The sequence below is a fragment of the Arachis ipaensis genome, chromosome B10, assembly GCF_059453495.1.
Source record: "Arachis ipaensis isolate K30076 ecotype BB chromosome B10, ASM5945349v1, whole genome shotgun sequence".
Classification (NCBI taxonomy): Eukaryota; Viridiplantae; Streptophyta; class Magnoliopsida; order Fabales; family Fabaceae; genus Arachis; species Arachis ipaensis.
Window position 1 is genome coordinate 57771350 of NC_142435.1, and position 13727 is coordinate 57785076.

The window sequence follows — 13727 nt, forward strand, 5'->3', positions numbered from 1 at the left end:
TTTTCAATGATTTCCACCTTAGCTCTGTCCACCTCCATGCCTCTATTAGAGATTTTGTGGCCAAGGACTATTCCTTCTGTGACCATGAAATGACATTTTTCCCAGTTTAATACTAGGTTAGTCTCTTGGCACCTCTTAAGCACCAAGGCAAGGTGGTGTAGGCAGCTGGGAAAAGAATCTCCAAACACAGAAAAATCATCCATGAAGACCTCAATAAATTTTTCAATCATGTCCGAAAAGATGGACAGCATGCATCTTTGGAAAGTGGCAGGTGCATTGCACAATCCAAAGGGCATGCGTCTATAAGCAAAAACTCCATATGGACAAACAAATGATGTTTTCTCTTGATCTCTAGGATCAACTACTATCTGATTATAGCCTGAGTATCCATCCAAGAAGCAATAGTAAGCATGTCCTGCAAGCCTTTCAAGCATCTGATCCATGAATGGGAGTGGGAAATGATCTTTTCTGGTGGCTTCATTGAGCTTCCTGTAGTCTATGCACATCCTCCACCCAGTGACAGTTCTTGTGGGTATGAGTTCGTTCCTCTCATTTGGCACCACAGTTATGCCACCTTTCTTGGGAACTACATGGATGGGACTAACCCATGGGCTATCAGAAATGGGGTAGATTACCCCTGCCTGCCATAACTTCATGACCTCCTTTTGTACCACTTCTTTCATGACGGGATTCAATCTTCTCTGAGCTTGGATGGAGGGTCTAGCATCCTCTTCTAACAAGATTTTATGCATGCATATGGATGAACTTATCCCCTTCAAATCAGCTAGGGTCCATCCAATGGCATCTTGATGAGTTTGTAGCACCTTGATCAATTCTTCTTCCTGTTCTTGACTAAGGGCAGAGCTAATGATAACAGGATGACTCTCATCACTACCCAAGTATGCATACTTGAGATTAGGGGGCAATGCTTTGAGCTCAGGTTTTGGTGCTTCCTTCTCTTCTTTCACTATCTCTGGCATGTTTGGCATGGTTGTTTCAGCAGCCTTGATGTCACTAACTTCTATGTCTTTGGTGAACTCCTCCTCTGCCACTTCCTTTGTTGTTTCCTCAAAAGTTTCTTGTACTGCAATGTCCACTACATCCACCCTCATGCATTCCCTTAGTGATTCTGATGGATAGCTCATTGCTTTGAATACGTTAAACACCAATTTCTCATCATGTAGTCTAAGAGTGAGTTCACCCTTTTGTACATCTATGATGGCTCCAGCAGTAGCCAGGAAGGGTCTTCCCAGGATTATTGAAGCTTTGGCTTCTTCCTCCATATCTAACACCACAAAATCGGCAGGAAATATAAAATCTCCCACCTTCACCAACAAATCCTCAACTATCCCATGAGGGAATTTAAAAGTTCGATCTGCCAATTGGAGGGCCATTCTTGTTGGTTTGGCTTCCTCAATCTTCATTCTTCTCATCATTGTTAGAGACATCAAATTGATACTGGCCCCTAAGTCACACAAGGCCTTCTCCACCATGACTTCTCCTATGATGCAGGGGATTTGGAAACTGCCTGGATCCTTCAATTTCTGAGGCAATTTGTGCTGGATGATGGCACTGCATTCTTCAGTTAACAACACAGTTTCCTCGTTTCTCCAGCTTCTTTTCTTGGTCATTAATTCCTTTAAGAATTTTGCATAGAGTGGCATTTGCTCTATTGCCTCAGCAAACGGAATGTTGATTTGAAGCTTCTTGAAAATCTCCAAGAACCTGGAGAATTGGCCATCCTTTTCACTTTTCATCAAACGTTGAGGATATGGTGCTTTAGGTGTATAAGGCTTCAGGACCTCTTTTTCTTTTTCTTTTGTTGCAGACGATGTAAAAGATTGTCCTTGTTCCTTATCTCTCACATTTTCCTTTGCTTCATCCTCTGTGGTTTCCTTTGAGATCTCCTTTAGATTCTTTCCGCTTCTGAGGGTTATGGCCTTACATTCTTCCCTTGCAATAGCCTTGGCAGCATGAGAAACGCTTGTCCCAGGGGTTTGCTTAGACAAATACGCAATTTGATTTTCTAGCGTCTGGATGGCAGCTCCTTGGTTTTGCAGGTTAGAATTTACTTCTTCCTTAAAAGCTTTCAATTCGGTTATGTCTTGACTCATGGTTGCAAGCATTCCTTCTATCCTGTTTAATTGATCTTGAAATTGTTGGTTCGGATTAGGTTGAGCAGGTTGATTATTTTGGCTATGATATGGTGGTTGAGAGTAAGTGTTTTGTGTGGCTTGGTATGATCTTTGGTTGGAGTTTTGGTATGTGGACTTGTTATGTTGGTTTTGCTGGTTTCCCCACCCAAAGTTTGGGTGATTTTTCCAGCCTGGGTTGTAAGTGTTGGAATGTGGATCATATGGTTGCCTTTGTTGATTTCCTACATAATTAGCCTCTTCCCAATCACCTCCTTCAGTACTTTCTTCCTCTTGATCTTGTGTGTGTATTGCAGCCACTTGTTTTATTTCTAATTTCCTGGTGAGCTCTGCTAGTTGCTTGGCAAACACCTTGTTCTGGTCTAGAATTGTATCAACATGGTTCAGCTCCATGACTCCCTTAGTGTTGTGTCTCTCTGATGCATAGTAGTACTCATTCTCAGCCACTGTCTCAATCACTTCAATGGCTTCTTCCACAGTCTTTTTCCTGTTCAATGAACCTCCTGATGAATGGTCTTCAGCCTTCCTTGATTCATAAGACAGTCCATCATAGAAAATATGCAATTGCACCCAGTCATGGAACATGTCTGGTGGGCATTTCCTTGTCAAATCCTTGAATCTCTCCCATGCCTCGTAGAGAGTTTCACCATCTTGTTGTCTAAAAGTCTGAACCTCAGATCGAAGCCTATTGACCTTTTGTGGGGGGTAGAAACGTGCCAGAAACTTGCTTTCCACCTCGTCCCAGGTTGTTAGGCTCCCCCTTGGGAATGATTCCAGCCACTTAGCTGCCTTGTCCCTAAGTGAAAATGGGAACAAAAGCAGTTTATATGCATCTTCCTGGACTCCATTGGACTTCACAGTGTCACAAATTCTCAGGAATTTTGTGAGATGTTGGTTTGGGTCTTCATTAGCACTTCCACCAAATGAACAATGATTCTCCACAAGTGATATTAGCTGTGGTTTGAGCTCAAAATTGTTGGCCTGAATGGGTGGTTTCTGTATGCTGCTACCACAATTCCCAGAGGTTGGGTTTATGTATGAGCTAAGAACCCTCCTCTCAGGAATGGCATTGTTTCCATCAGTTCTCTCATGGTTGTGAACTTCTCTATCCATGTTGAGATCAAAAGCTTCCTCAAAATTGTCCTCAGATTCTCCTTCAGATTCCTCTTCTCCCAGTACTCTCTTCCCTCTTGCTTCCCTTCTCAGTCTATGAAGGGTCCTCTCTGGTTCGGTATATGGAGGAGTTGATGTCTCTCCTCTCCTACCTGTCATACAAGAACACAGCACAGGCAACAAACAAGTGAAATACTCTTGGTTAATGGAAGAGTATGGTTAGAGCAGTTGAGGAATTAATTCAAACAGTTAGTGAGTCAGTGAGTTAGTTGCTTGAATTTAAAGGCATAAAGAAAGAAAGCATGTAACAGAGTGCAGAAATTAAAATTCAACAAGTAACTTGTACTGAATTAATCAAAACAAAAAAAAATGCTCAATCTAGTTAACTTCCAATTTGAGAATTGTCAATCGAAAACCAATCCCCGGCAACGGCGCCATAAACTTGATGCGCATAAACTTGTTATGCTACGATTTAGGAAATTGCACGATCGGCAAAATTCCTTCCGGCAAGTGCACCGGTTATCGTCAAGTAAAAACTCACAATAGAGTGAGGTCGAATCCCACAAGGATTGGTTGAGTGAGCAATTCGGATTAGAAGTTTGTTCTAGTTGAGCGGAATCAAGATTTAGATGAGAATTGCAGAATGTAAAATTGGCGGGAAACGTAAATGACAAGAAATTTAAATGGCGGAATCTTAAATTGCATGAATTAAAGAGCAGAAGCTAGATTGCTCAAATTAAAAGGGAATGGGGGTGATTGCATGAATGTAATTGCAGAATGTAAAGAGAAAGTGGAAATCAGAAATGGGGAATTCATTGGGTTATAGGAGATATTGAGATCTCCGAATCAAAACATGTTTATCTCTTCCTCAAGCAATGCGTTCATTAAATTTTGCTTGGCAATCTTATATGATTGGATCCCAATCCCTTGGCTCACCAATTCTCTCTAAAAACAAACAAATTCCCAATCCCTTGGTTTAAATGTTCATAAGAAGAGATGATGCTCGATCACTGATTATACCACACAGTTTCATGAACCACAATTTGGTAGGATTACATGTCACAATATCCATCCAAACCCCAATCCAATTCACTGTGAGAAAGCTTCTCTAGCATGAATCCTCCATTCCTTTCCCAAGGTTCCGAAGGATTCCAATTATGGGTAGTTTCTTTCCCAAGACAACTACCCAATGGAATTAGATCGAGAAGCTTTCTAACAAAATTCAAGAGAAAAGATTGAAGAAGAAGATAAACTATTATTGATTCATTGAATTACAATAGAGCTCCCTAACCCAATGAAAGGGGGTTTAGTGAGTCATAGCTCTGAATTCAATTACAAAGATATGAAAACTAGCCAAATGAAAAGGTAAAAGTCCTTCCTAACTTAAATTCTATCCTATTTATACACTTTCTATATTGAGCTTCTGTTGTGTTTCTTGGGCTTTGAGGCCTCTCCCTGCTTTCCTTTTGCCTTGGGTTTATGATCCATAATCTTGATGAGGCTGTTGATCCAAATTCTGTAACATTCATTGAGCCAACTTAGTGATAATCAAATAATGACACATGACTCAATAAATTGAAATTTCAGACTCATCAATCCTTCAGGCCCAATCCCATAAACCATGATATTCAATTGGGTTTCATACCAGAGTAAATTTAAGTTAATGTTTGTGCTCAAATACTAACTTAAACCGCAATATTTTTGGCCCAGAAACCTTTTCCAAGAGTGGCGTTTAAGTTGCAGTTTAAGCTTAAACTGTAGCTTAAACGCCAGACACTTCCAGTGATGCCTTTTGTGGAAGCACGTTTAAGCTTCAGTTTAAGGTTAAACTGAAGCTTAAACGTGGAAATGGAAGAAGGCAGCCCTGGAGGGTGACTTAGTCGAACACGTTTAAGCTTCAGTTTAAGGTTAAACTGAAGCTTAAACGTGGAGATAGGAAAGGCAGCCCTGGAGGTCGAACACGTTTAAGCTCCAGTTTAAGGTTAAACTGGAGCTTAAACGTGGAAATAGAGAAAGCCATCTGGGAGGTCGAACACGTTTAAGCTCCAGTTTAAGGTTAAACTGGAGCTTAAACGTGGAAGCTGAGAAAGGTAGCCCTGGAGGTGTCGAACACGTTTAAGCTCCAGTTTAAGGTTAAACTGGAGCTTAAACGTGGAAATGGAGAAAGCAACCCTGGAGGAGAAAACTTGGTCGAACACGTTTAAGCTCCAGTTTAAGGTTAAACTGGAGCTTAAACGTGGAAATGGCTCCCTGGTGCATTCCCATTTCTGGCGTTTAACCTCCAGTTTAAGGTTAAACTGGAGGTTAAACTTCAGTTTCAGCATTTCTTAGCCTTCATGATTCTGGCGTTTAAGCTCCAGTTTAGGCTTAAACTGGAACTTAAACTCCACATGTGATATTCAAGCTTCCTTTATTGATTTTGTTGCTTCCTTGCCTAGCCTCTTCTTCCCTGAAATCATCCAAACAATTGCATCAAAGTCTTGCAAAATTTCATGAGAAATCTTCCATTCATAGCATTCAAGTAATATAACTAAAACTCATGGAATTTGCATCAAAATCATACTGTTTGGATGGTTCATTGCTTTGTTATTCTTTTAACCATTCTTGGTTACTTTAAGCTCAAGAAAATGCATAAAACAACTAAAACTATCAAAAAAAAGCTAGTGAAACTAGCCTAAGATGCCTTGGTATCACAACACCAAACTTAATACTTGCTTGTCCCTAAGCAAGTCCTGAGTTATTTGAGAAGAAAGTATGAAACAGAAAGCAATTACATTGGCTATATTAGCAAGCATTTGAAGTTCATCAGAAGGGTTTTATGCAGAAAGTTGCAGCATCACTTTTTCATTCTTATCAGGTAAGATTATCACTTTTTCATTGCATCCATCAAACACTGCTATGGCCTCTTGTTATTCTTATGTCCTTGGCACTTTTCTCTTCTTTGTTTTTCTTTTCTTTTTCTTAGAGCTCCTTTGCTCCTTGTTTGCTTGGTGTCATGTGTTGCACAAGCCTTTGGCATTTTCTTTTTCTTATCAGTGCACTACACATATCCACTTCAGGCATTTTAGTTCACATTTCTTCTTGAGACATTGGTGCCCAGCACCTCTTTGTGTGACTAAATGTTTTGTATTTAGGTTGCTCTTGATAATGGACTTTTGGTTGATAATCCCGGGTTAGTTAACCCAAGTTACCAAGTGTTGAAACACTCCTCAGAACCTATTCATCCAAGCATATCCTTAATACATAAACACCACAGGCATTTGTCTCAGAAGTTTAAACCATTGGTGCCTAGCTTATTTTCTCAATTTTCTTGCTTTTTGGTTGCCCTTTTTCAGTGGCTTTTTCTTCTTCTTTTTCTTTCTTTTTCATGGCCAGAGACATTTATTCATCAAGATCCATAGACAGTTTTCAATTTCTACACAAAAAATGATAATTCTACACTCTAATTCCAGTGATCTGACTAAACAATCAAGCATGCATACCACCACTTAATTCTACTTGATTTGTCACTAATTGAGCCAAGTTACTTTTGTTCAAACTTTTCTTTTATTTTTGGAAACAGAACAAGCATGGCAAGCACTTGTTTAAGAAAGTGAAGTTATATCCAAACATCTAGGCGTTCACTTTATTCAAAGCAATAAACAGACAAATATACTAAAAACTTCACATTCCAGAAAGGTTCAACATTTACAGTTTAAACCAGAACAAGCATGCTTTTGTTTGCCCTTTTTAAAGAATTATCAAGGAACAATACCACCTTGTGAAATTCCTTGTTTTCTCTTTGTTGCCAGGAAACACTTTGATTTCTTCTTCTTCTCCTAATTGTTGCTTCATGTTTTAAGATCCTTGTTTCCTTTCCTACAAAGAGTGATGAAGTTGCTTGCTTCTCAAGCACTTGAGTGGTTAGCTCAACTATGTGTGGGTAAGTATCTGAGTCTTAAGTTGGTGTGTGAACACCAAACTTAGTCTCCCACTTACTTCTCTGTTCTTTGAATCCTTGAGTTCTCTTTGGAATGAAGTTGCTGCTAAGGGTTTTAAGCATTTCTGTGACTGCTTAGAATGGTTGTTCCTTTCATATAATTCAAAGGTTGTTGTGTTCAGTTGATCTTTATGGTGGAACACCAAACTTAGAGTCACACATTCCCCTTTGAATTATTGATCCACGAATTCATTGTTTGGTGTGAAACACCAAACTAAATTCTTTGCAATGCACAGAAACTACTTCACCCTTTTTATTGAAACAAATGAAAGAAACAGCAAAAGGGTATTACCTCAGGTTGGGTTGCCTCCCAACAAGCGCTTCTTTAACGTCATTAGCTTGACGGTCAGCTTCCTCAGTTGAGGTGATATTTAACCTTGTCCTTCTCCTCCACATCTCCCAAGTAATGTTTGAGTCTTTGACCGTTCACAATGAAGGTTCGTTGTGACTTTTCTTCCATGATTTCTACTTGTCCATATTTGGAGACCTTGGTGACAAGGAATGGTCCAGACCACCTTGATTTTAGCTTCCCTAGAAATAGCTTCAGCCTAGAATTGTAGAGCAATACTTTTTGTCCTTCTTCAAATTTCCTTGGGGCTATGTTGCTGTCATGCTTCTTCTTTGCTCTTTCTTTGTAAATTTTGGCATTCTCATAAGCTTCAGCTCTGAACTCTTCCAACTCTTGAATTTGCAACATCCTTCTTTCTCCAGCAGCTTTGCTGTCCAAGTTCAAAAGTTTCAAGGCCCAGTATGCCTTGTGCTCCAACTCCAGTGGCAAATGGCAAGCTTTTCCGTATACTAGTTGGTAAGAAGACATTCCAATTGGTGTTTTGAAAGCTGTCCTATATGCCCAAAGAGCATCATCTAGCTTAATCGACCAGTCCTTCCTTGAAGTTCCCACAGTCTTTTCCAGGATCCTTTTGAGTTCTCTGTTAGATATTTCGGCTTGCCCACTTGTTTGTGGATGGTATGGTGTGGCTACCTTGTGTTTGACTCCATATTTTAGAAGCAATGCCTCTAATGGTTTGTTGCAGAAGTGGCTTCCTCCATCACTGATGATTGCTCTTGGAACCCCAAAACGGCAAAAAATGTGTTTTCTGAGGAAGTTCATGACTACCTTATTATCATTGGTTGGAGTTGCTATTGCTTCAACCCATTTGGAGACATAGTCTACTGCCACAAGAATGTAATTATTTGAGTATGAGGAGGGAAAGGGTCCCATGAAATCTATCCCCCATACATCAAACAATTCAAGTTCCAGAATGAATTGTTGTGGCATTTCATTTCTTCTTGGCAGGTTCCCCGCTTTCTGGCATTCATGGCAGTGCTTCACTAGTTCCTTTGCATCTTTGAAGATAGTGGGCCAATAAAAACCACACTGCAACACCTTAGCTGCTGTTCTTTCTCCTGCAAAATGTCCTCCATAAGTGGAGCCATGGCAGTCCCATAAGACTTCCCTTCCTTCTTCCTCTGATATGTATCTTCTGAGTATGCCATCGGAACATTTTTTGAACAAGTATGGTTCGTCCCAGATGAAGTATTTGGCATCATTTACCAATTTCTTCCTTTGATGCTTGTTAAATTCCAACGGCAAACTCCCAATGGCCTTGAAGTTTGCTATGTCTGCAAACCAGGGTGCTTTGTGAATTACCATGAGTTGTTCATCAGGAAAGCACTCATTTATATGTGTGCTTTGTGCGCTTCCTTCTTCACATGGTATCCTTGATAAATGGTCTGCCACCTTGTTCTCTACACCCTTCTTGTCTTTGATTTCAATGTCAAATTCCTGCAACAAAAGAACCCATCTAATAAGTCTTGGTTTGGATTCTTGTTTAGCAAGTAAGTATTTTAAAGCTGAATGATCAGTGAAGACAATGACTTTAGATCCAATGAGATAGGATCTAAATTTGTCAAATGCAAAGACTATTGCCAAGAGTTCTTTTTCAGTGGTTGTGTAATTACTTTGGTTAGCATTCAAGACTTTACTGGCATAATAAATCACATGTACCAAATTATCTTTCCTTTGTCCTAACACTGCCCCAATAGCAAGGTCTGATGCATCACACATCAGTTCAAAAGGTAAGTTCCAATCAGGTGGGGCAATGATAGGTGCAGAGGAAAGTTTTTGCTTCAAAAGTTCATAGGCTAGCATGCAATTTTTATCAAATACAAAGGGTGTATCAGAGACAAGCAAGTTACTCAAAGGTTTGGCTATTTTAGAAAAGTCTCTAATAAACCTTCTGTAAAACCCAGCGTGTCCCAAAAAACTCCTAACTGCCTTGACATTACTTGGTGGAGGTAGTTTTTCAATGATTTCCACCTTAGCTCTGTCCACCTCCATGCCTCTATTAGAGATTTTGTGGCCAAGGACTATTCCTTCTGTGACCATGAAATGACATTTTTCCCAGTTTAATACTAGGTTAGTCTCTTGGCACCTCTTAAGCACCAAGGCAAGGTGGTGTAGGCAGCTGGGAAAAGAATCTCCAAACACAGAAAAATCATCCATGAAGACCTCAATAAATTTTTCAATCATGTCCGAAAAGATGGACAGCATGCATCTTTGGAAAGTGGCAGGTGCATTGCACAATCCAAAGGGCATGCGTCTATAAGCAAAAACTCCATATGGACAAACAAATGATGTTTTCTCTTGATCTCTAGGATCAACTACTATCTGATTATAGCCTGAGTATCCATCCAAGAAGCAATAGTAAGCATGTCCTGCAAGCCTTTCAAGCATCTGATCCATGAATGGGAGTGGGAAATGATCTTTTCTGGTGGCTTCATTGAGCTTCCTGTAGTCTATGCACATCCTCCACCCAGTGACAGTTCTTGTGGGTATGAGTTCGTTCCTCTCATTTGGCACCACAGTTATGCCACCTTTCTTGGGAACTACATGGATGGGACTAACCCATGGGCTATCAGAAATGGGGTAGATTACCCCTGCCTGCCATAACTTCATGACCTCCTTTTGTACCACTTCTTTCATGACGGGATTCAATCTTCTCTGAGCTTGGATGGAGGGTCTAGCATCCTCTTCTAACAAGATTTTATGCATGCATATGGATGAACTTATCCCCTTCAAATCAGCTAGGGTCCATCCAATGGCATCTTGATGAGTTTGTAGCACCTTGATCAATTCTTCTTCCTGTTCTTGACTAAGGGCAGAGCTAATGATAACAGGATGACTCTCATCACTACCCAAGTATGCATACTTGAGATTAGGGGGCAATGCTTTGAGCTCAGGTTTTGGTGCTTCCTTCTCTTCTTTCACTATCTCTGGCATGTTTGGCATGGTTGTTTCAGCAGCCTTGATGTCACTAACTTCTATGTCTTTGGTGAACTCCTCCTCTGCCACTTCCTTTGTTGTTTCCTCAAAAGTTTCTTGTACTGCAATGTCCACTACATCCACCCTCATGCATTCCCTTAGTGATTCTGATGGATAGCTCATTGCTTTGAATACGTTAAACACCAATTTCTCATCATGTAGTCTAAGAGTGAGTTCACCCTTTTGTACATCTATGATGGCTCCAGCAGTAGCCAGGAAGGGTCTTCCCAGGATTATTGAAGCTTTGGCTTCTTCCTCCATATCTAACACCACAAAATCGGCAGGAAATATAAAATCTCCCACCTTCACCAACAAATCCTCAACTATCCCATGAGGGAATTTAAAAGTTCGATCTGCCAATTGGAGGGCCATTCTTGTTGGTTTGGCTTCCTCAATCTTCATTCTTCTCATCATTGTTAGAGACATCAAATTGATACTGGCCCCTAAGTCACACAAGGCCTTCTCCACCATGACTTCTCCTATGATGCAGGGGATTTGGAAACTGCCTGGATCCTTCAATTTCTGAGGCAATTTGTGCTGGATGATGGCACTGCATTCTTCAGTTAACAACACAGTTTCCTCGTTTCTCCAGCTTCTTTTCTTGGTCATTAATTCCTTTAAGAATTTTGCATAGAGTGGCATTTGCTCTATTGCCTCAGCAAACGGAATGTTGATTTGAAGCTTCTTGAAAATCTCCAAGAACCTGGAGAATTGGCCATCCTTTTCACTTTTCATCAAACGTTGAGGATATGGTGCTTTAGGTGTATAAGGCTTCAGGACCTCTTTTTCTTTTTCTTTTGTTGCAGACGATGTAAAAGATTGTCCTTGTTCCTTATCTCTCACATTTTCCTTTGCTTCATCCTCTGTGGTTTCCTTTGAGATCTCCTTTAGATTCTTTCCGCTTCTGAGGGTTATGGCCTTACATTCTTCCCTTGCAATAGCCTTGGCAGCATGAGAAACGCTTGTCCCAGGGGTTTGCTTAGACAAATACGCAATTTGATTTTCTAGCGTCTGGATGGCAGCTCCTTGGTTTTGCAGGTTAGAATTTACTTCTTCCTTAAAAGCTTTCAATTCGGTTATGTCTTGACTCATGGTTGCAAGCATTCCTTCTATCCTGTTTAATTGATCTTGAAATTGTTGGTTCGGATTAGGTTGAGCAGGTTGATTATTTTGGCTATGATATGGTGGTTGAGAGTAAGTGTTTTGTGTGGCTTGGTATGATCTTTGGTTGGAGTTTTGGTATGTGGACTTGTTATGTTGGTTTTGCTGGTTTCCCCACCCAAAGTTTGGGTGATTTTTCCAGCCTGGGTTGTAAGTGTTGGAATGTGGATCATATGGTTGCCTTTGTTGATTTCCTACATAATTAGCCTCTTCCCAATCACCTCCTTCAGTACTTTCTTCCTCTTGATCTTGTGTGTGTATTGCAGCCACTTGTTTTATTTCTAATTTCCTGGTGAGCTCTGCTAGTTGCTTGGCAAACACCTTGTTCTGGTCTAGAATTGTATCAACATGGTTCAGCTCCATGACTCCCTTAGTGTTGTGTCTCTCTGATGCATAGTAGTACTCATTCTCAGCCACTGTCTCAATCACTTCAATGGCTTCTTCCACAGTCTTTTTCCTGTTCAATGAACCTCCTGATGAATGGTCTTCAGCCTTCCTTGATTCATAAGACAGTCCATCATAGAAAATATGCAATTGCACCCAGTCATGGAACATGTCTGGTGGGCATTTCCTTGTCAAATCCTTGAATCTCTCCCATGCCTCGTAGAGAGTTTCACCATCTTGTTGTCTAAAAGTCTGAACCTCAGATCGAAGCCTATTGACCTTTTGTGGGGGGTAGAAACGTGCCAGAAACTTGCTTTCCACCTCGTCCCAGGTTGTTAGGCTCCCCCTTGGGAATGATTCCAGCCACTTAGCTGCCTTGTCCCTAAGTGAAAATGGGAACAAAAGCAGTTTATATGCATCTTCCTGGACTCCATTGGACTTCACAGTGTCACAAATTCTCAGGAATTTTGTGAGATGTTGGTTTGGGTCTTCATTAGCACTTCCACCAAATGAACAATGATTCTCCACAAGTGATATTAGCTGTGGTTTGAGCTCAAAATTGTTGGCCTGAATGGGTGGTTTCTGTATGCTGCTACCACAATTCCCAGAGGTTGGGTTTATGTATGAGCTAAGAACCCTCCTCTCAGGAATGGCATTGTTTCCATCAGTTCTCTCATGGTTGTGAACTTCTCTATCCATGTTGAGATCAAAAGCTTCCTCAAAATTGTCCTCAGATTCTCCTTCAGATTCCTCTTCTCCCAGTACTCTCTTCCCTCTTGCTTCCCTTCTCAGTCTATGAAGGGTCCTCTCTGGTTCGGTATATGGAGGAGTTGATGTCTCTCCTCTCCTACCTGTCATACAAGAACACAGCACAGGCAACAAACAAGTGAAATACTCTTGGTTAATGGAAGAGTATGGTTAGAGCAGTTGAGGAATTAATTCAAACAGTTAGTGAGTCAGTGAGTTAGTTGCTTGAATTTAAAGGCATAAAGAAAGAAAGCATGTAACAGAGTGCAGAAATTAAAATTCAACAAGTAACTTGTACTGAATTAATCAAAACAAAAAAAAAATGCTCAATCTAGTTAACTTCCAATTTGAGAATTGTCAATCGAAAACCAATCCCCGGCAACGGCGCCATAAACTTGATGCGCATAAACTTGTTATGCTACGATTTAGGAAATTGCACGATCGGCAAAATTCCTTCCGGCAAGTGCACCGGTTATCGTCAAGTAAAAACTCACAATAGAGTGAGGTCGAATCCCACAAGGATTGGTTGAGTGAGCAATTCGGATTAGAAGTTTGTTCTAGTTGAGCGGAATCAAGATTTAGATGAGAATTGCAGAATGTAAAATTGGCGGGAAACGTAAATGACAAGAAATTTAAATGGCGGAATCTTAAATTGCATGAATTAAAGAGCAGAAGCTAGATTGCTCAAATTAAAAGGGAATGGGGGTGATTGCATGAATGTAATTGCAGAATGTAAAGAGAAAGTGGAAATCAGAAATGGGGAATTCATTGGGTTATAGGAGATATTGAGATCTCCGAATCAAAACATGTTTATCTCTTCCTCAAGCAATGCGTTCATTAAATTTTGCTTGGCAATCTTATATGA

The 13727-nt window shown here is 40.5% G+C and overlaps 2 non-coding genes across 2 annotated transcripts; both read left to right on the forward strand.

Annotated features, from left to right (window-relative positions):
• The first annotated feature begins 2736 nt into the window (after positions 1-2736).
• LOC148580173 (small nucleolar RNA R71) lies at positions 2737-2840 on the forward strand. The gene has a single exon (XR_015895656.1). It is a non-coding gene; the product is annotated as a small nucleolar RNA R71 (small nucleolar RNA).
• A 9444-nt stretch (positions 2841-12284) lies between these two features.
• On the forward strand, positions 12285-12388 carry LOC148580174 (small nucleolar RNA R71). Its single transcript, XR_015895669.1, has one exon. It is a non-coding gene; the product is annotated as a small nucleolar RNA R71 (small nucleolar RNA).
• The last annotated feature ends 1339 nt before the right edge of the window (positions 12389-13727 follow it).